Genomic DNA, 21,205 nt, shown 5'->3' with positions numbered 1-21,205 from the left:
TGAACCACATATTTTTAATAGCATCATGCTGTCATAGGACTGGTATCCATTAGAAAGCTTCTTGCACATAATGAGAGGAGCAATTGTAAGACTTTTAGGTAATACATGTTTAGTGCTTGGAAAATTATAGATAGCGTGAATATGAAATTATATCTGTTGTTTCTTATAGCACTTGCCATGGACAAGCCCGCTGTTACGAAGATAGCGAATTAAGCCGATAGGGTGCGTTTCTTGTTTGAGTGGTGCCAACTAGGGCCAAGAGTACAAGTTTGCTATTACACACGTCACACCTTTTTACGGGGCGGACTTCATTCCTGCATTTCATTCTCTTAAACACAGATCGTAATTTAGACTTGAATAATAGAACGATCACCCCTGATCCAGTACCCCCTGTGGTATTACTCACGACAGGGAGGACTTTGTATCCACGACAGATTTATACGCGCGCCAGCAACCACACACGCGGTGAGTCTTCGGCCGGTGGGGTTCGAACTCGCAGCCCAAGGGAGGCGATTCCAACGTTCTACCAACCATGCTATCCCGGCCCCTGAAATTATATCTAAACAATTTAACTGAACTTAAAGATTATCAATATTCCTGGCGTAAAAGCTGGTCGCCAAAGGCGACAAGTTAATTATGTGTTTATCAGCACTGTTCAAAACATCTTTGACCAAACATATTATTTTAGTATCCTACGAGTCTCCTTTCCTATTAGCTGACTATGAATACTGGTTGTGTTTAATAGGATTAAATTTTTTATGCATAACTTCGTTTTTTTAGTTCCTTTAACAAAGTATTTTTAAACAGAAAACTATGACAGACATTAAGGACGTGTTATTTTCATAGTTTTACACCTGTTTTGTTTACTGTGTACATAAACCTTTCTAATGGAGTCGAATCTCATGACAACATAGTACCATTGAAAACTGAGTAATCTGTTTGATTAGTACATTATCTTTTGCGGCCAAGTAATGTCAGTTTCTGATTTCTACTGTGAACTGCTCACATAATTAGCAGAATCTTTACTCTTTAGCTTACATAATGGAAAAGGAAACGACACAATTAAAAATTTGATGAAACAATGGAAATGTTTTAAATTTCGGTACAACAAAATAATTTACTGTTGGAAATTATTCTACGAATAATTTCAAGAAATTGTCAAAATTCGGAAATAACATGCATGGTAATTAAATTAGTGTTATTGAAAAGATATTTTTAAAAAATTTAAAACTGATGGGAAGATCATTTTTGTTCTATGACGTTTTTTGGGAGTTATTATAGAGAGATGAACTCAATTTTTAATTTTATTAAGAATGTAACAAAAACTTCAAATATATATATATATATATACAAGGGCTTACTTCCCCCTCCATAGTATGTCAATACCAAATGTTCTCTCTCTTTATACACACGCTTTTATTATTGGTGGAAATAAAAATCAAATCTGTTTTCTGTTTAGAGTTGATAAATCTGGTGATACATTTATTAATTTTTCTGTACTCTAAGTTTCATTTTTAAAAATTATCATAGGTGGTTTGACATTGATTATTATAACGTTTTAAATAAAGACAGAAGACTTTTATTATTTTTTAACTTAAAAATTTAACCCCATTTGGATATATAGACGTCGGATAAAATCTAATAAATAAAAGAAAAAAGAAACTCTCCAAAGAGCTTATTTTCTCCTCCATTGTCAGTGCCAAATGTGTTCTCTCTATATACACGCACTTTTATTATTGGTAGAAATAATAATCGAATCTATTCATTTGTTTATAAAGTTGTTAAATTTGTTGATAAATTCATTAATTTTTCCGTATTGTAAGTTTTAGTTTAAAAAATTATCATATCCAGTTTGACATCCATTCACCGATTATATAGTGTTTTAAATGAAGTAACGGAATTTGTTATCTTTTAACTTAAAAAATTTAACGCCCTTTTGGGATATGGGCATTGGATAAAATTCAATAAACAAAGCAGAAAAAAAAAATCTTGAAGAAATAAGAAAAAGCTAACAAAATAAACCCCATCAAAAGTAGAAAATGAAAAAGACGTATATATAGTATATTTTTCTATAACTTTTACGATTTTTCTTCAGTCTCATTCATCCATCTGGGTAAATTAAGGTGAACGTATTCAATAATTAATACAAGTTAGGAACGATAATTCTTCAGAAAATAGCTTTAAAAAGTATGAATTATTTACTGATGAACACAAAGTGAGACATATAATTCCAATTATCATGGATAATCTGAGATATTTGGTCACCATATTTTAAAAGAAATGATTACGATAGTAAGGAAACATTGATAAAATAATAAAGTTCATAGAAAAAAGGTGAAAAATGTGAGCTTTTGCAGCTAAAAGTTCTATAATGTGAATTAATCAGTTCTAATATTTTCGAACGATGGAAAAAAAGTCAAGTTATACTGAAAAATTTATACTAAGTATAAATAATTGTTTATAGTCTTCAACAAATAATAATTATTCACTTAATTTCATTCAATATTTCGAACTCTTTTATAATTTTTGCAATAACTACAATAAATAATATTAAAATATCAATTATAGTCTAATATGATAATGTTTATAGGACGCATACTACCTCAAAATTGTAACATATTTGATTTTTAATTATCATCAAAGATGTTCTACCGAGCAAATCGGTGAACCTGTAGCTATGAAATTTCAAATTTTATTGAATAGTACAAAAAATTAAACTTTTAGATACTTATTAGGCAATAAATACTCACTGGAAATGAAAAGATTCATCAAAATTTAACTAGTTTTAAATTAAAATTTTTAAATTGCAGTTTACTATTTGTGGAAATGTAACACGCAAAATACAAATGTTATTCAAAATGTTCTACTAGACAGATCGTTAGACTTGAAACTATAAAATTTATTTGTTTGAATTTTGAAATTTTTAATTACTTATTGTATTTATTAAGAAAGATTTTTTATAAAAGTTTACTTAATTTTTAATTAAAATTATTCAAAATTTCAATGTTTTGCCTTCGTAAATTTGGAGCATATTATTGCACTAATTAAATTTAAAAGATAAGCTTTTCAGCGATATCAGTTTAATTTCCCTTTTAATTAAAAAAAAATTTAATAGAAAAAATGCTACATTTTTTTTAATTAAAAAAAAATTTGCTACTACATATTTTACAGCAATACCTTTCATTGCTTTATTTACTTCATTTTTACTCATTCGTATTAGACGACATTAAATACAAATTTTTTTCGGTGCTATATAGTCAAGAGCATATTTTAATTAAGCTAGATTAAATAAGTCTACAACTTTGTCGTAATGCAATATTTCGGTCCAGAAATTCGAATTTTATTTAATTTTTTTTCTCGGTTTAAAAAAAATAGAGTAAGCTTCCATTTATATCAAAAATGAAACTGACATTATTCAAAAAATGACCTCAAATATCGGTATTAGATATCGAGGCTGTTCCGGTTCGATGTTATTGCACTTTACAATTCCTTATCGTTCGACTCGCACAAACATTTAAACATATATTGTGAAAGCGGGACAATAAACTCTGGAAATGTGGACCGAAAATATTTGTGCGAATAACAAACGATTTTCCCCGCTCACCTAGGTTTCTTTTCTTTTTTTTTTTTTTTTTTTTTTTTTATCACTGCCTTTCTCCCCTCAACAATATAAGTGCACCTTACAGCGATTCACTTTCGGACGGTTCCATTAAACCTGAAAGGTTTATCCACGCATGCGTTTCAGGTTGATTGACACTTGAGTCGGTGTGAACGACCTATGGGTGGGTCAGCGACCGTTGGGTGCTGGAAGAGGCCCACTTTCACCAAGGACGCTTCCCAACCTCGGTTGGATCTGGGTCCACATCCACTTTCACTACTTTCCCTCAGGTTTCTGTTCCGATTCAGGAAGAGTCCGTTGTAAACACAGGGAGGGAGGGTAGCACAGGGAGAGGGGTTTTAGTTCTGGGAGTTTATCGCTACTTGGCGTGATATATGATTCTTTCCTACTGCAAAATTCTGAATTTCTTTCTTAATTGTGAAGTTGGTAATAATTATTATTTTTAAATACCATATATTTATCTTTTTATTGGCAAATGGTAAAAAATTGTATTAAAAAAATTTGAAGTGCACATATTCAGTAGGATATGCATATTATATTTATGAGTTATTTGCAATTAATTAATTAATCGACTTCTTAATTAATTAATTCTTAAAAATATGATAATTAATTTTAATTATTATGCAGACATTTGTTTTCGAAGGTATATTTTCAATACTCATTTAAAGCATTTGCAGCTGTAGATCTCCCATAAGAAACAATATAAATACGTTGTTTCTGAGAAACTGGGTCAAATAAAGTGTTAAAAAAGTTTCATATTTAAAGGGAAAAAAGTGAAAATATTATTGAATGTTTCGAATTCAGAATTATAACATTTAAATTAATGTATACTCATTCATTTTTAATTACTCTATGAAAAAGCACTGTTTTGCTTTCGAATAATAACAGAAAAAGGGGAAAATCAGGAGTGTTTCAGTAGTTTACACAGGGCAATAGTTTTGAAAGAAAAGCACCGGAAAACTTTTTTTTGTCGTTTTAAAGTCAGAAATCGATAAATTTAACCGATGGAATGAAAAATAAATATTATAAACTTACGAACATTTACATTCGTTATGCTTGTTGATTATTCTCCTTTCAACTTTCTTCTATCACATAAAGAAGCAGCACATTATGTGGTTAAAACTAATTTTATTTATATTTCGTACAATTAAAAATTGCTCATTTTGTGTTTTCTATTTTTCAATAAAAATATTCTGTACATATAATTTTTTACTATTTAATTGCAGACGATTTGATTTTCAAATTCGAAACTTTCGTGTTATATAATTATAAATTTAAAAAAAGGAAAAATATTTTTTTTAAATTCAGAGATTGTCTATATTAATCAAAAGGTATAGGTCAAATTCTTTTAATATTACTTTATGAATATTTTCATCCAGGTAGTGCTCGATTAAGCTATAAACCTTCTTGCCACATCCGAATTTCCAAAACCAGATGTTTCTTATTAATTTTTACTTAATATTAAGGTAAGCAATTTTTAATGTTGCGAATATTATGACATATTATAACAAACACTTCGTGGCAGATTATTCTCAAGAGAGTTGGTTTCTATAAGTCATGTATAAAAAAAATTTTTTTTAATGTATTTATTAAAATTAAGTTTGAAACAAAATGCTTGTAAAAATTTCAAATCTTTTTAACTCAATTTAAATAGTGTAATACAAAGTTTATCAGACTTTTTGAATGATGCATCATTTTGCCAAATAAATAAATAAACTAAAATGTGAATTTTAAGATATTTCAAAATATTGTACATAATGTTCTCAAATTTAAAAAATTCTTTATTTTAATTTCAATATGTTTGAGTGCACAGCTCTTGTGAATCAAATCAAATCACAAAATTTGGTTATCCTGAAAATACCTAAAACTCTTTAGGCCCTGCGTACTGCCAAAAATGGTCCTTATACTGCGGAAAATAACGGTAAAAAAATTTAATGTATATAAACAAGTTTGTCGGAAAAAAAGGTAGAGGGTACTTCAGGGTCCTCCAACCCAAAACAAGGAAACACACACACATATTTCCAGAGAGAAGTCTGTCTGATATGTGGAAAAAAGTACTAATGGGGGGGGGGGCTGCCTGTACTATTGCTTTGCTTCGAAGTTCATCTCAATTTTAGGCAATCCCATTCAAAATAGAATAGTGAATTTACTTCATTTAATTTTATAAAGTCTAACATAATGGATCACGAGAAATCTTTTCTACTTAATTTAATTATCTGTTTTGTTATTTAATCCCATTTGATTGTTCTCCTTTCCTCATAGATGGAATCTCTCTTCATTTTTTAAAATAAAATTCTTATAATTTTATCCAACAAATATCAATAAAATCCTACGATACGTTCATTTAAATTACCGTTGACCGATTTATGTTTTTATATGAAAAATTGACCTTTAATTGTTTAAAAATATGATAAATTGGATGTATATGTTGTCGACAATTTATTATTACAGGACTGAAGAGAAATATTATTGAGAATACTGTGAATTTTCAGAACAGCTGTACAAATATATATCCCCATCAAAAATATCTAATTTATATGTGCATTGCTTCTTAACAAGAAAATTGAAACCTCGAGATAACCAACGCCAACAATTAAATCTTTCCATTTGACGCCTAACTCAATTGGCGGCGAAATGCAGCAACCCTCAAAGAGCGGGAAAGTGAAAGTGAAAGTAAAACAGGTCACCGGCAAGTGAACGAACGCTCCTCACCGTTTTCCCTTTCGATTACCTCTGAGAGGCCGTGGACCTAGTTAATTCAGAATGGAATAACCTGCACCTCGTTAAAATGATATGCTGACTGCCAATCACCCCTCCGAAGGTTCGTTCACTACTTTTCGATGTCAAATGAAAGTGATTTTACACTTGAGGACTTCGCTCGACATTTTTGTAGGTCGCTCGCTAAACTAGGAGATGGGTCACTGGCAGGTGATGCTTAACAAAAGACCTTTCGACCTAAAATATTGGAAGAAATGACTAACTAGGGCGATATCGTTTAAGGTCATGTGACCAAAGCTGAAATATTGTCTGCAGTGAGTTCATCAATTGTAAAGGTTGTAACTTATTTCCGATAGCGTGTGATAACAATCCGTTTTGAAGGTGAAATAGATAAATGTATATTTTTTCCTTATCCCTTATTCACAAGCATTTTGCAATATTTTTTATCCAAATGCTTGTTATCCGAATTTTTAAATTATCAGTTCTATAGATATTTTGGTTTCTGTATTGCAATAATTTGTTGAATTATTTGGAATTGAAATTTGTGGATTGAAATATTTTGAGATTCTAGACAAAGTACATTAGGAGGGTTCTCTTTTAATAAATTGATCATTTTAGGAGAGTTCTTTTTTAATAAATTGATCATTTTAGGAGGGTTCGTTTTTAATAAATTGATCATTTTTACATTTTAATGTGCTTTGAACTTATTCTATATATTAAAGATTTATTTTATTTTATTTTTAATTTTGTTAAGATTAAGTATGTGAATATGTTTTTATTTCTGTAATACAACTTATGTCTAAGTGGTATCTCCGTTTTATTTAACCAAATGCTACTATATGTTATAATAAAATAAACATTTTAGAACAGTTATCAATCACGTTTAATAAAATGATAATATTATCATTTCATATTCATAGAATTTGTACTTTTTACAAATTTATTTAATGGACATTTACAATAACATTTTTAATTTCTCGTATACGAAATTTAAATTATTTTTTTTTTAATCTTAAAAAATTTGAACTCGAGATTATGATGAATTTTTTCCACATTTTAGATCTTCCTGAGTTCGAAAAATATATTTTTGGCATGTTGTCCGTCTGTCTGTTAGTGACAGAGATAACTCAAAAACGCTTTGAGCTAGATGTAAGAAATTTGGTATATGGTCTTTGCATCGACTTTGTAGATTTCTATCTAATTTTTAACAAAATACATTTAGAGGATGTCTATCTGTCTGTCCGGCGTTTCGAATATAAGTTAACACGATAACACTACAGAACGGAAAGAGCTAAATAAATAAAATTCAATACACATGTTTAACATCCATAATGTAGACACCCATCATATTTTGGGCCAAATCCAACTAGAAGTTGACCATCTGTCGATCTGTACTTTCAGAATGACGTAAACGCGATAACTTAAAAACATATTTACTTAAATTTATCAAATTTGATATATGATTTTGCGACTGATATTGCAACTCTATGTCAAATTTTGGTTTTAGTTGGTTAGAAAGAACGCTTTTCGAACGCAAATTCTATTTGTGCGTATCTTCTACTAAATGTCAGGCATTAATCGTCAAGGGTCAAACGATAGATTCAGTAAAATTGTGAAATTCATCTCAAATATCAATATTTGGTAACTATTGTACGCCTATATAAGGCGTTCTCTGGGAAAACACTTCATTAGATAGTATGCGAGAAAATTTTGGAGAGACCATTACCGCTGTTTATTCAGTTTTATTAAACCACATGTTGCAGTTAAATATTTCAATAACAAAATGAAAGTAATGAAACAGTTATGAACAAGATCAGTCACGTTTGATGTTCATATTATTATTTCATAATTCATAGAATTTACACTTTTTAAAAATTAAAGCTATCTAATCTGCTAAATCTGAAATCCGCCATCAATCAAAATCTGCCTATAAACTATAATAATATAAAACACCAATAAACCATAAATGCGAAGTAGCTAAATTTTCTTTCGTCAGTTAACTAACGAGTGTGGTCTTCCCGAAACAATATCGCAAGCATTCTAATAATAAAGCCATCACTCCCCCCCCCCTCCACACACATATAAAATTATGGACATTGGATAAAACAGTGAATGCCGTAAGTGCTCAAATTTTTATTTTCAGAATCTCTTATATGATAGCTGTATGCTTCTTTGTATAATAAAGAAAACTTGTATTTGTATATTTCATGGCTTTGGCGAACAATAGTTTAGAAATATCAATTTTCATGCATTTAGGGAATCTGGCATGCGAGCTCAAATAATTTTTTTAGACTAATCGTTGGCCTTTCACTAATATACAAAAACTGGAAAATTTAATAGCTATTTTAGACTCAATTTTTTTTTCAACTAAAATCAATATTTGACATAGAGCTATAACTATAGTCACATGATCACATACCAAATTTAATTAACTTAAATCCATGCGTTTTTTTTTTTTTTTTTGTTGTTGTTGTTAGTTATTTGCATTTGCATGCATGCAGATCGGCAGGTTGCCATCTCTTAAACTGATCTGGAAAAAAAATTGATACGGATCCACATTTTAGATGCTAAACTCATATACCAAATTTCATTTATCTAGCTTTTTAATTTTTGCAAACAACGTGCTCACTTGTAAAAGGACAGTCGCACAGAAAGCCATCATCTAAATGGATTTCACTCACAATCTGGTAGAAATTTAAAAATTTTATATTGTACATAAATTCCGTCCTTTAACTCAAGATGTTTTTGAATTATCATGTTCACAGATTAAGCGACACAGGCATAATTCTAAAAAAAAATTTCTGGACTTGGATGAGGTCCAAAATGTAGAGATTAGTCAAATTTCTGAGTTTGAATTTTTTTAACGATTAGAATACTTTCTCTTTGTATACAACAAAATAAAAAGGGAGTAACAACATTTCTGAGCTTGAGAAATATCTATGAAGCTCTGTCATCGTTAAGTTCGGTTTATTGTTCAGAAAAAAAAATGAAAAAGATAATAGAAATTTTTAATTTTGGTGGTTGCAAAAGAGATAAACACAATAACTTTTCTACATCTTAACTATGAGAAAAAAACACACACACACAAAGCCACATTATATCCACAATTAAATAGAAAGGTAACATAGTTTAATATAGATTTAAAATGGAAATATATTTTATTTTAATTTTTAAATTAACTTTTTTAGGTGATTTACTTAATTTCCAAAGCCAAAGTGTAGGTGACTTTATTATTTTTTTCAATTGTTAGACGAGAAAGGGAACGCCTAATTCAATATGCCATGTCCCAATATTCTTACCACACCAAAGGCTAGATATCTGATTCACGACTGAGTTAGAATGCGCATAAAACAAAAAAACCCGCATAACTAGTAGATCTTTGATGGAATAAGGTCTAGAACCAGCATTCTTTCTATTCCAAAAACGGACTCGAATGTCGCCGTTATGCTCCCAATTAGTCAATAAAAGGCCAAAATTCCTATTTATCACTTTAATACATTTGTAATTGCAATTTGTTTAATATTAAGTAAGATAAAATAATTTATGTGCTTCACTTATTCGATTTTTCAATCAATTTTCGTTTATTTATTTATTTAATGTAAATACATTGCAGAAATAATTCCGTTCACGGAGTGTAGGAGTCAAAAGCACACAGAGAACACAAGCCACAATGCAAATCAAAACACACATTGAAAAGTAACAGTAGAGAGTACAAAATTAGAAAGTTCAAAACCAAATTAAATATTTAAAAAAAATACAAACATCTAAATAATTAAACCGAAAACACACAATTACAAAAGCACCAGAAACAAATCGAGGCCCAAAATGACCAATCACATTAAAATCACTCATCATTATTTTTAATTTAAAATATCAGATTAAAAAAAAGGCAAGCACAAAAAAAAAAAAAAAAACAAAAAAAAAAAAAAAAAAAAAAAACACAATACCAACATAGGAGCTTGAATACACATAAACATCTTAACATGTATAGACAAAATAATGTGTCGTGAAGCATTTAAAAAATGATACAATTAAGTAAAAAAGAAAAATAAGTAATGAAAATTTTAAATCTTTTAATTGAGATAGGATTTAAGATTTAAGTTAGATAATCCTTTAATAGATATAGTCAAATTAAAAAATAAATCAAAACCAATAAATCAAACCTTTTTTTTTTTTTTTGAAGCAAAAAAGAAAGAAAAAACTTGAGGAATATATCACAATTTTTCGATGTATAGCCGATGTATAACTTGAATTATCGATTAGAAAATTATATTATTATATAAAAATATCAGTTTACTCGTAACTTGGGGGTGTGTGGAAACCCAACCATATGCCATAATAATAATGGTGTATTTAAAAGCAAAGATTTTAAAATTCTAAAATTTTCCCCGAACTTAAATAGCAAATCTTTTTACTTATAAAATGAAGTATATATAAAACCATATTTATATTAACTCAACTATATTTTGAATTCTTAACTAAATTGAAAAATAATCATTTTTATTTGCATCAAAATTTGCAGTTATTCATTATTTTTTGTATGTGTGTTTTGAAGTGATGGTATTCAGTTAAGAAAAAAATTGATTCAAGCAGATTTTTAATATTTTTTTCTAATCGAATTGCAAAGTCAATAGATATAAAGAATAAAATATGGAATTTATAGAATTCTGAAGCACTTACAAAAAAAAAAAAAAAAAAAAAAAAAAAAAACCATGTACATAAATTATTATGATTTCTAACATGCAATTCTAAAAGTATAATTGTTGAAGGTAAATAAATTAAAACATGCTTCATTTATACTTATATATGAATAATATATTTATATTAAAAAGCATCTATGACTCAGAATAATTTCTATAACGAAGAACAAATTATTAATTAATTATTTTTATTAATTAAATAAAATAACATTTATTATTATTGTTAAAAGCTTATTTGTTAATATTAGTTTACTTTATTTTCAGCATAAAGCAATTCACACTTTTCTCTATCATAAGTACCGTCTGGGCGAAAGAGAGTTACACAGAAACGCTCCAGCTTCAAAAGCACGTGAAAAAAAAAGGGGGGGGGGAGTCTCTTATCAACCACCTGAATTTCATGGGGATATTGTGTCAGCCCTATTGTGACATGTGGTTAAGCTAAGAAGTTGGCTACTATGGTAACAGTTGGATCGGTACTATTTCACCTTGCAGAGGGGGAGGGAGCTGGGAACTGGGCTTTTCCATCCGTACGTGAAGCAGGGGAATAGCTCCTCCGCATCTTCGGGAGTGGTTACATCCTGTTGGAAGGAAAGGGGAATATAGACTCGACCTTGGATGGGGAGGATGCGTCGGTTGTTGCGCGATGATGACGTCATTGAGTTGGGGTGTTCACCTCCTCCCGACCTTGGTCTGAGGGTAGGGCGACCTTGAATCGGCGCTCCCGACCTTCATTTGCCCTCAGATGACCCGAAATTTTCCCCGGGTGGCATTGGTACGGTCAGGGCGCACGGTCTACGGTCAATCACTTGTGTTTTTGGGGCGGGATCAGCGGAACACGTCATATGCGCCTCTGCTCGTTTTCGCACGTGTCCGGACCTTCCCGGATATTTTATCGCCAGGAGAGATTTCCGGGAATAGAAAATCAAGGTACCTGACTCCGACCTCGGAGTGGTCTGCTCGGGAGAGTGAGGACTGCCTTATTTGCTCCGACTTGCGTCATACGACATTTCGCCAACGATTTAGGGTTATTTCACAGATTTTAGATGATTCTGATAGCGCATGTTAGGAATAATAACATTGTAAACTCATCTAATGGGAAGGTGGAGAAAAACGATTATTTTTCTCTTGTTCTATATTTTTATAGTTCTTTATACATCTCAATATATGCTTGTATGTTATATTTCTCACTTTTTACTCTGGAATTTCGAAGCACTTAGCCCAAATAAATAAAAAGCAATAAAGAATGTCTTAAGCTATCTTTAAAATAAAACTTGAATTTCTTCATTTTAGGAAATTGGTGTATAACAACGAATCAAAAATTTAAGAAATTTTTATGAAACTAACTTAAAAGTAAATATTTCCTGAGTCAAAACTGAGCTCTTGTATTAAAAGAAAGATACATTGTATTTAGAGGCACGCTAATGCTGCATATCTAAAACAAGAAGAAATTAAATGGAATAAAAAGGAAGGAAATGAAGAATCCGACCTGAAGACTTTATAGACTACGATAAAACGTAGCAACTGAAGTAAATGAAATTTAATTCACAATCTTAGCATTTAAAATATAGATTCTTATCAAATTTCGTCGCCAAATCTATCAGAGTTGGCTATCTATCGATCTGTGCTTTCAACGAAAATAAATGAAATTTGGTATGTGATGTATTGACAATAATTCTATATGAAATTTTAGTTTCATTCGGTTTGAAAAAAAGGCACCCAAAACGCGTACATGATTTTCAGTTACTTGTGTATTAACCGCATTGCAGCGATTAATGTCTCCCTTCCTCAAAGAAAAAAAAAATCGCCAAAGATCTCAAGATAGATTTATCTTTCGTAATTACTTTTCGCCATGGCATGCAATTGACACATAGTATTGGTTTTCTAGATTTCTATCAAATGTTAAATGAAATCCATTAAGAGGAAGTCTGACTATTCGAGCACAAGTAAACATAATAGCTAGCTATTTCATCTATCTAGTAACGAACTAGATAGATGAAATTTGGAATGCAGGTTTAACATCAAAAGTGCAGATCAATATGAGATTTTTAGACAAATCCTTAAGAGAATGTAAACGCGATAAGGCGAAAACGTAACGACTTAGATAAGCGAACTTCCCAACTCAGTTTTTGCTTCTAAAGTGAAAATCTTCACCAAATCTGTCAAATAATTGACCTTCTGTATTTTCACATGCATGTAAATGCGATAATTCAAACACGCAATGACTTAAATAAATAAAATTTGGTATGTGATCTTGTTACTGAAATTATAATTCCTTGTAAAATTTTGGTTGTAGGCGGTCGAAAACACGCGGAAGTGTCTCTCAAACTTTCTCACATAATAAAGATGTTATCTCCAATCCTCAATAAAAAATTGAGGCAGACAACGCCTTGCATGATACTGCCGTAAAATAGTTTACGAAATCTTAACCTTTATCGTAAATTTATAGAGGGATTTACATGGCGAGTTTATTACCGATTAATCACCTTGCATGCGATAAACAGTATGAAAAAATCGAATCCGTGTTTTATAAGGGTTTTTCCCAACCAACTGAAAGAAACAAACAAACAAAAAAACCCTGACAATGAACTACAAGTATAATCACAAATTCACGTATCAAATTTAAAATTTTAGTTATGCGTTTTTGAGAAATCGCATTTACATGTTTCTGAAAGTACAGACCGAACAAATGATCAATTTCTTGTACTATTCTTGTACTATTGTATTGAATTCTATCCATCTATCTCCCTTCGTTTTGTAGTTATCGTGTTAACTTATATTCGAACAGTCGAATATAAGTTATATTCGGCCCTGTATACATTTTTTTTCAAAATTTGTTTGAAATTTACAAATACGGTGTAAAGAACATATTGCAAATTTCATCTGTCTAGCTCAAAGAGTTTTTTAGTTATCTTTATCACAGATAGATAGTTAGATATAATGCCAAAAATGTGTTTTTCGAATTGAAGAATTTCTAAAATGTGGAGATGTGTCGAAATCTCGAATTCGACATTTTTGATGATTACAATACTTCCATATGCATTTCTCTCATGGAGAAAATAAAAAAAAGCATTTAAAAAATGCGTATTGTATTCTCCGATATACATAAGAAGTGCGAGACTATCATGCGTGTGGCTCTTAAAATAAAAATTTGATCATTCGTGATATTCTTGGCTTTGCGTAAGGTCCAAAATTTTCTGCAGGTGGAAAGCGGGTTAACACACTTATTTGAGAGTATGCGAGTAAGTTGAAGGGAGATTATTCTCGTTGGTCAAGAAAATAAAAGGATGGTAGGCGTTATTAAAGGATGTTCATTAAAAAATGAAGGAAGGAAAAAAGCAATGAATACGTGGATAATTAAATATGAGCTTTTTTTAGAAAGATGTACCAAAATTGCATATGACGAGAAACAGATTGCCGCAACAAAAATTATTGATGGGTGTAAATTATAATTTAAATTACACTGGATTTGAATTCGAATAAGTTCGAGAATATGACTTTTGAAGATCAGGAGGAAACACCAAATAAAATAAAAATATGAAGAAAAAAAAAAGGGGGGGGGGGAAGGAAAAAAGAAAGAAAGAAAGAAAGGAAAAATTCTTGATGTTTCATGGAATTTCAAAACTCCTGAGACTTCTAGGTTGTTTGATAATTCAGCTTTGTCGAGATATTATGAAATTTAAGTGTGTTCAGGTCGTTTTTTAAAATCAACTTAGAGTGGCGAAGTAATGAGATACAAGAATTGATAAGATATGAAAAATAATAGCATGCCCAAGTTGCTGTTTGCATTCACTGATGAAAAACGGCCTCGTAAAACTATATTATGTACAAATACTTTTTCTACTTCACCTAACTTTGGGTTGCTACAATTTGAGAAGCTATAATATGTATAAATAACTTCTTCACGACACATTACAGGGAGGTCTATAAATTTCGCTTACAAACTTAAAGACGCATGTTTGAATAAGCATAGTATTTCTAATACTAATAAAATGTCGTCTGTCTATAAAATAAACCATTTAACTTAGAGCCACCAAATTTAGCAGATATATATTTTGGAAGTTGGGAATGTGCATTTCAAGTTCCCTTTTAAAAATTTTTATTTAAATTTCATTATTTTAAAATTGATTCATAACTCCGTTAAATTTCGCCTTTTTAGGCCATTTTTTGGTCAATAACTTTCGGAAGAACTATCGAATAAAACTTATTTTTGTTCCATCGAGAAAAACATTCTCGATGCCTGACGGAGTTCTGAAGTTGCTGGACTTCTAGGAAGTTGCCTATTCAATTATCCGGCTTGGCTGGGACACCATGATGATGAAATTCAAATGCGTTTTTGCGACTTTCTAAAGTAAAATAGGAATAATGTTGTAATTAGATATTATGTATGACAAAATATGAAAAGTAAAACCAAGCCCAAGTAGCTGTTTACATTTGTTTCATTATTGATGACAATGGGGAATGAAAAGTGCAAAAATTTATTTTTCATAATATAATAATGTGATTTTTATAATTTTTTTAATTATCGCGGTCTGCATCCACGGTTGTTTTAGAAAAGTATTTTATATACTCCTCACGAAAGAAGAAAAGGGAAAAAAACAAGTTAAAGAAGATAGGAGAAATTTGTGGAAACCACTTCTAGAATCAACGGGAGTGTTCTCTCCGAAACGGTCTTTTATATTCTCTAATAAAGGTGCTATCCTCCACCTGCGCAAAAAATTGTATACCTTGGGTAAGGCATTGAACGCCTTGTATGATATTGGCGTACAATAGTTACTAAATATTAACCATCAACGTGAATTTATTGATTTTATCGTTTGATTTTTGACCAGTTTGTTTGGAGATTAATCCCTTGCATGCAGTTAAAAGTATTCGAAAATCGAATCTGCGTCTGAATTTCATTTTTTCCCAAACGATTGAAACCAAAATTTGACACAAAACTGCAAATGTAGTCTCGCAATCATTCACCAGATATGACATATTTAAGTCATTGCAGTTTTGAGTGAAAGAGTTTACATGCTTCTGAAAGAACAGACCAACAAACGCTTAATTTGGCTCAGAATTTGATAAGTCTCTGCAATACAGATGTTAAATCTGTATTCCGAATTTTATCTATTTGGGCTCTGTTTGTTTTGTAGTTATTGTGTTAATTTATATTCGAACAGCCAGACAGATAGACCTCCCCTCAACGGTGTTTTCTTAAAACTTGATACAAATATGATGTAAAAACCATATACTAAATTTCATCCGTTCAGCGTTTTTGAATTATACAGACATATTCCACAATTGCATTTTTCGAACTCAGGGAAAAAAAATAAGCAATCGATGAAATAATACTTTCTAGTGACTGCGAGATTATATCTGAAATAAATCTGATATTTTAACTCTTGAACATAAAAATAATTAATTTATTTTGTTTCATTTAGTATTCGAAAACTTCATAATAATATATAGAAAATTTGTTCATACCAGAAGAGATCAGAAGATGGCGCCACAAAGCAAACCAACTAGATTCGTTTAATAAATTCTAAAAACGGGATTCGAGTGTGATGTATCCCAGTTTGAACCTACGGAACTTAAAAATCTGGAAATATTTTCGCCTTATTTAATACCTATCCTTTTTTTTTTTGATAGTTTAATAGAAGATTATTTAAAAATATCCCACTCTCTATCAAATTTGCGTAGAAACTTATAACACTAAACAGTTAAATCACCTAAACTAATTAAGGGAAGTGGTTTCAAACACTGCTATAAAGTTGTTATTCTCTGTCCCTCCCTCATAAAAACGTAAACCTTGAACATTTCTGTGAACGTCACAAATACTCAGAGCCTCGCACATGAGAATTTTGTGCTTCTGAATAAGTGAAAAAAAAAAACGACTATGCATTTTTGAAACTTTCTTCCCCCATCGGTTGAAAACAAAATTTGACACCGAATAACAATTTTAATAACAGCATTAAGGAAATAATTTTTTAAAATTAATTCATTGTGATTTTGAATTATCGCGTATGCGGGAGTATTGGTAGACAGATCTCTTGAAGAATTTGATTCAAAATAGGTTACAAATTAACATTTTACATGTTAAAACTGTGTAGCAAATTTTATTTGTCTAGCTCTTTGCTTTTTGTAGTTATTGTATTCGCTTGCATTTGGAATGACAAGCTTTATCAGACAGGATTGCATTCAAAATTCCATAGAAATCTATAAATTTTGCTTTAAGACCATATTGAAAAATTTTAATCGTCTACCTCGGTGCGTTTTTCAATTATCGTGTGCACAGATAGACAAACAGTTATCGGCTAAAGAAATTCAAAAAATGTCTTTTTTCGGACTCAAGGAAATCTGATTTTGGCGATCGATTTTTTTTAAGGATTGCAATATTTTTAATAATATACAATACTTTCGATATAATTTGCATAAGGCTATGAAAAATTTGCATGGCACTGGCAGACTTTAGTTACGAACAAATCTTTAGCAAAAATCCAGCATTGTACTAATCGATCCGGGCAATATTTGCTGATTGTGTGTGTGTGTGTGGGGGGGGGGGGGGTTGAAGCGATTAATCCCTGGCATGAGGTTAATGTACAGGTACCAAAAATCAAATGTGTTTCGGATGCCTTTTATCAAACAAATTGAATAATTTCATTGAATTAAATTATTTGTAGGGACACAGCTGGGAACAACCATTCCCATTAAACAGCCTTTTCATTCTTTTAACCGGACTAAAGCGGTCTAGATTAATCTAAACGAATAGAAAAGCTGATAGATTTGGTTTTAAATCTATTTAACATCCATAAACTACTGCTGCTTGCGAACAATATAGTCAAATTATGATAGCACCATGTATGAAAAAGATCTGATTCTAGCTTTAAAGATAAAATTGAAATTCTTAATAGGCATAAAAGTTTATCGAATCAATAATATTTTATCGAAAACAGCATATTGATATAGAAAAATAAAATGCAGCTTTAAAGATAAAATTGAATCTTTAAAGCTAAATTGAACAATCTATTAATATTAAAATGCCTATTAAATATTTTTAATAGGCATAAAAATTTACCGAATCAATAAAATTTTACCGAAAATAACATAGTGATATGGGAAACAATGCATCGTAGTTGAAAATTTCACAGCCTTTTCTTTGTAATTTAAAAATAAAAATCGTGAGCTTTTTTTTGAATAATATCGATTCACCAATTTTTTTTTCTCTTCTTTCTCTCCTTTTTTTTATCTTAATAACCATATTCCCTTACAGAGTCCAATAGATATCCAGGCAATTAAATATCCATGTTTAAATCATAAATACTAGTACTAAATTCTTAAAATTATTATAAGGTTTCGGAGATTAAGGACCTACGAGTCCAGGTGCTCCGTCGAAATACCCATCACGTCGTCGTTAGGCTGATAATTCTGATGGGCGCGAATGTGTTTAGGGAAACCCCCAACAAACGCCAAAATAAATCAAGAATCTAAAATGTTGAAACTTTACTTGCAGCATCTTTTGGCATATTTTTTTAAAAAAAACTATGCCAAGTACGAAAAATATATAAGTGAACCATTAAGGAATAATTGTCAATACGCCACATTTAACAAATATTTTTGAAAAAAAAAAAAAAATAGGTGCAGAGATAAGATTTTTTTTTCTTTCTTTTGACTTGATATGATAAAAATTTAGCTGATTTTATCTTCTCAGTTGTTGTTATTAATCGGTTAATCAAGATTCTTAAGACTCGAAGTGATTACTACTGTATAAAATAGCGCAAGATAAAACAATTAAAAGAAATTAATTAAGAATGATGTTAAAATAATGTTTCTAAACGATATTGGATTTTTATTTGAATGAATAAATGACTCTCATAAATTAAATAAAAGTGCAAAATTAAATTGCTCTGAAAATATTATAAAAATACCTCGGAACTACGAGACCACGGAAAGTTATAAGTTCCTCAGACAGTTGCCTTTTTTATTTAATAATCCGACCTTGGAGGAGGGTCAAGATCTGCTCTCATGAAAATATTTTGATTTGAAAAGTCGCATATATCTGCACTGTGTTTTGTCTCTCTATTATGAATAATATTTTAATATAAATGATTGCTTCAAATTCTTCATTTTCTATTCTAAACATGTTTCTATATTCCAACAGGATGTCGGGCCGGTTCTCAAAGAGGGAGGGTAAGGGATAGACTGGAAAAGATGTATCGCCCAATTCTAGTTGCGAATGATGGCTGTAAATATCAAAGAATCATTTGGCGAACAATTTCATCAGATTCCTTAATCTCTTAAGAGATTCAAATAATAACTTATAAATCAACCCCTTTTTGCGCTTAAAAAATTTTAAAAAGTAAAGAAAGTTGCAGTATTATTAAAAAAAAAAAAAAATGTACATTGAACAGTCAGAAGTTAAGATAATTTAATTATTTTAAGGTGTACATTTTAAAAAAGCATAAATTTCGAATAGAAAACTAAAAACTTATTAAGTGTTTTCTATAGAAAAGCAATTGCTATTCGATAAAATTTCAGGTTGGTTGTTGAATTATTCTCGAAATATTCAACTCCCCCCCCCCAAAAAAAAAGCAAAGTTATCGAAAATTGCTTATAAGTAATCGAAGTAAATGATACCCCATTCTAAAAATGTGGTTCTACCGATTCAAATAGTTTCTATGGGTCACTATTTAAAAAACAATAGCAAAAATTATATTAAAATCAATACTTTATCTTAATTGTAATGTTTGAAAGCTTTCGTCGGTACACTGAGAGTCCGGGCATATTGATTAATGATGTCTGTGTTAAATGTAACAGCAGGATTGCAACCCAAAAAAATTAAAGCAGTAGAAATGTTTAAAATAGGTATGCATTATTTCCACATATGCATTATTTTCTTATTTTTAAATGGAATTCGACTGACCTATTTGGTGCGTTATGGCTACTACAATCAGTGACAGATTTACTTATTATTGCTATTTTTTAGACTATACAATTTTGTGCTCTAGATATATTATGGGGCATTTCTTCTAATAAAGTGACAAATTTGGTTTCGCATTTCATCCATTTATAACATGTTTATAATTTATTTTATTTTAATTTATCATTCTATTAATTTTGTGAAGATGTATATTTTTTATCCATCCATTAAAATTTCATGGTATATAAATATTAGTGCACAATATTATTGAAGCAAATTAAATTTCCTAATAAGAAAGTCAATGCAATAAAACATAAAAGAACCTGACCTATTAATTTATAGTATTTAATATACTATTTTAATATAGTATAATATTAATATACTTCATATAGTATTAAATTACTGTTTTAGAGAATTTCACTTTTTTTTACAAGCTTATTTATTTGGCAATGAATGACCCTTTTTCAGTCTAACGGTTTTAGGTAGTTGATTAGATAGATATCTGTCGCTCATTACAGCAGGCAAAATTCCAACCAAAAGGCATGAAGAACTCATCGAATATTAGAAAAACAAATCTTTCACTTCAAATTCTTTATTTTAAGTTAAATAAAAAAAAATTCCATTAGGTCGTTTTCAACTTTTTTTTAAATGAAAGATTATTTGAGCAAGCATTCTTTTGAAATTCTCTAAAGACATTATGATTTGTCTTACATTATAAGGAATTAGTTTTAAAATATAATTAACATAAAATTCATCATAGAAATCTTAATTAATACTGTACTGTTTCATAAATCATTTATTGAAAAAAAAATTTCAATAAATGTGAAAATTAATAAATGAGGTCATTAAAACTTCCATGAACATAATTAATTTTCTATGATTGAATCTTTAATCAATCGTGTTGAAAATTTCAATAAGTGCGCGGCTCAATAGATGACGATATGAATCGAAAACGCATGACATCAAATTATTAATAGTGGAAGCGTTCTGCGAATTAAAAATAACTACATAAGCATTAATTATATGTATGATTGAATAAACAATTTTGAAGAAAACTAACATTTACAAAAAATAGCAATTTTAAGTGATTGAATCAGATTATCAATTTTATACAACTTAAAAGTTTCGCCAGCTCTGTTTTGGCTGCTGAGATCATGATTTGTTTTCAATTTTTGATTTCTTTGCTCAACAGATGGCGATACTGTTCAATTTTCACATGGCTAAATCTATAATAAATTGTCTCATTTATAAGAGTTTAATCCTGATAAG

This window comes from Argiope bruennichi, chromosome 3 (genome assembly GCF_947563725.1).
Source record: "Argiope bruennichi chromosome 3, qqArgBrue1.1, whole genome shotgun sequence".
In the NCBI taxonomy this organism is placed as follows: Eukaryota; Metazoa; Arthropoda; class Arachnida; order Araneae; family Araneidae; genus Argiope; species Argiope bruennichi.
The sequence above is the reverse complement of the archived record's forward strand: the minus strand, read 5'-3'. Positions refer to the sequence as shown.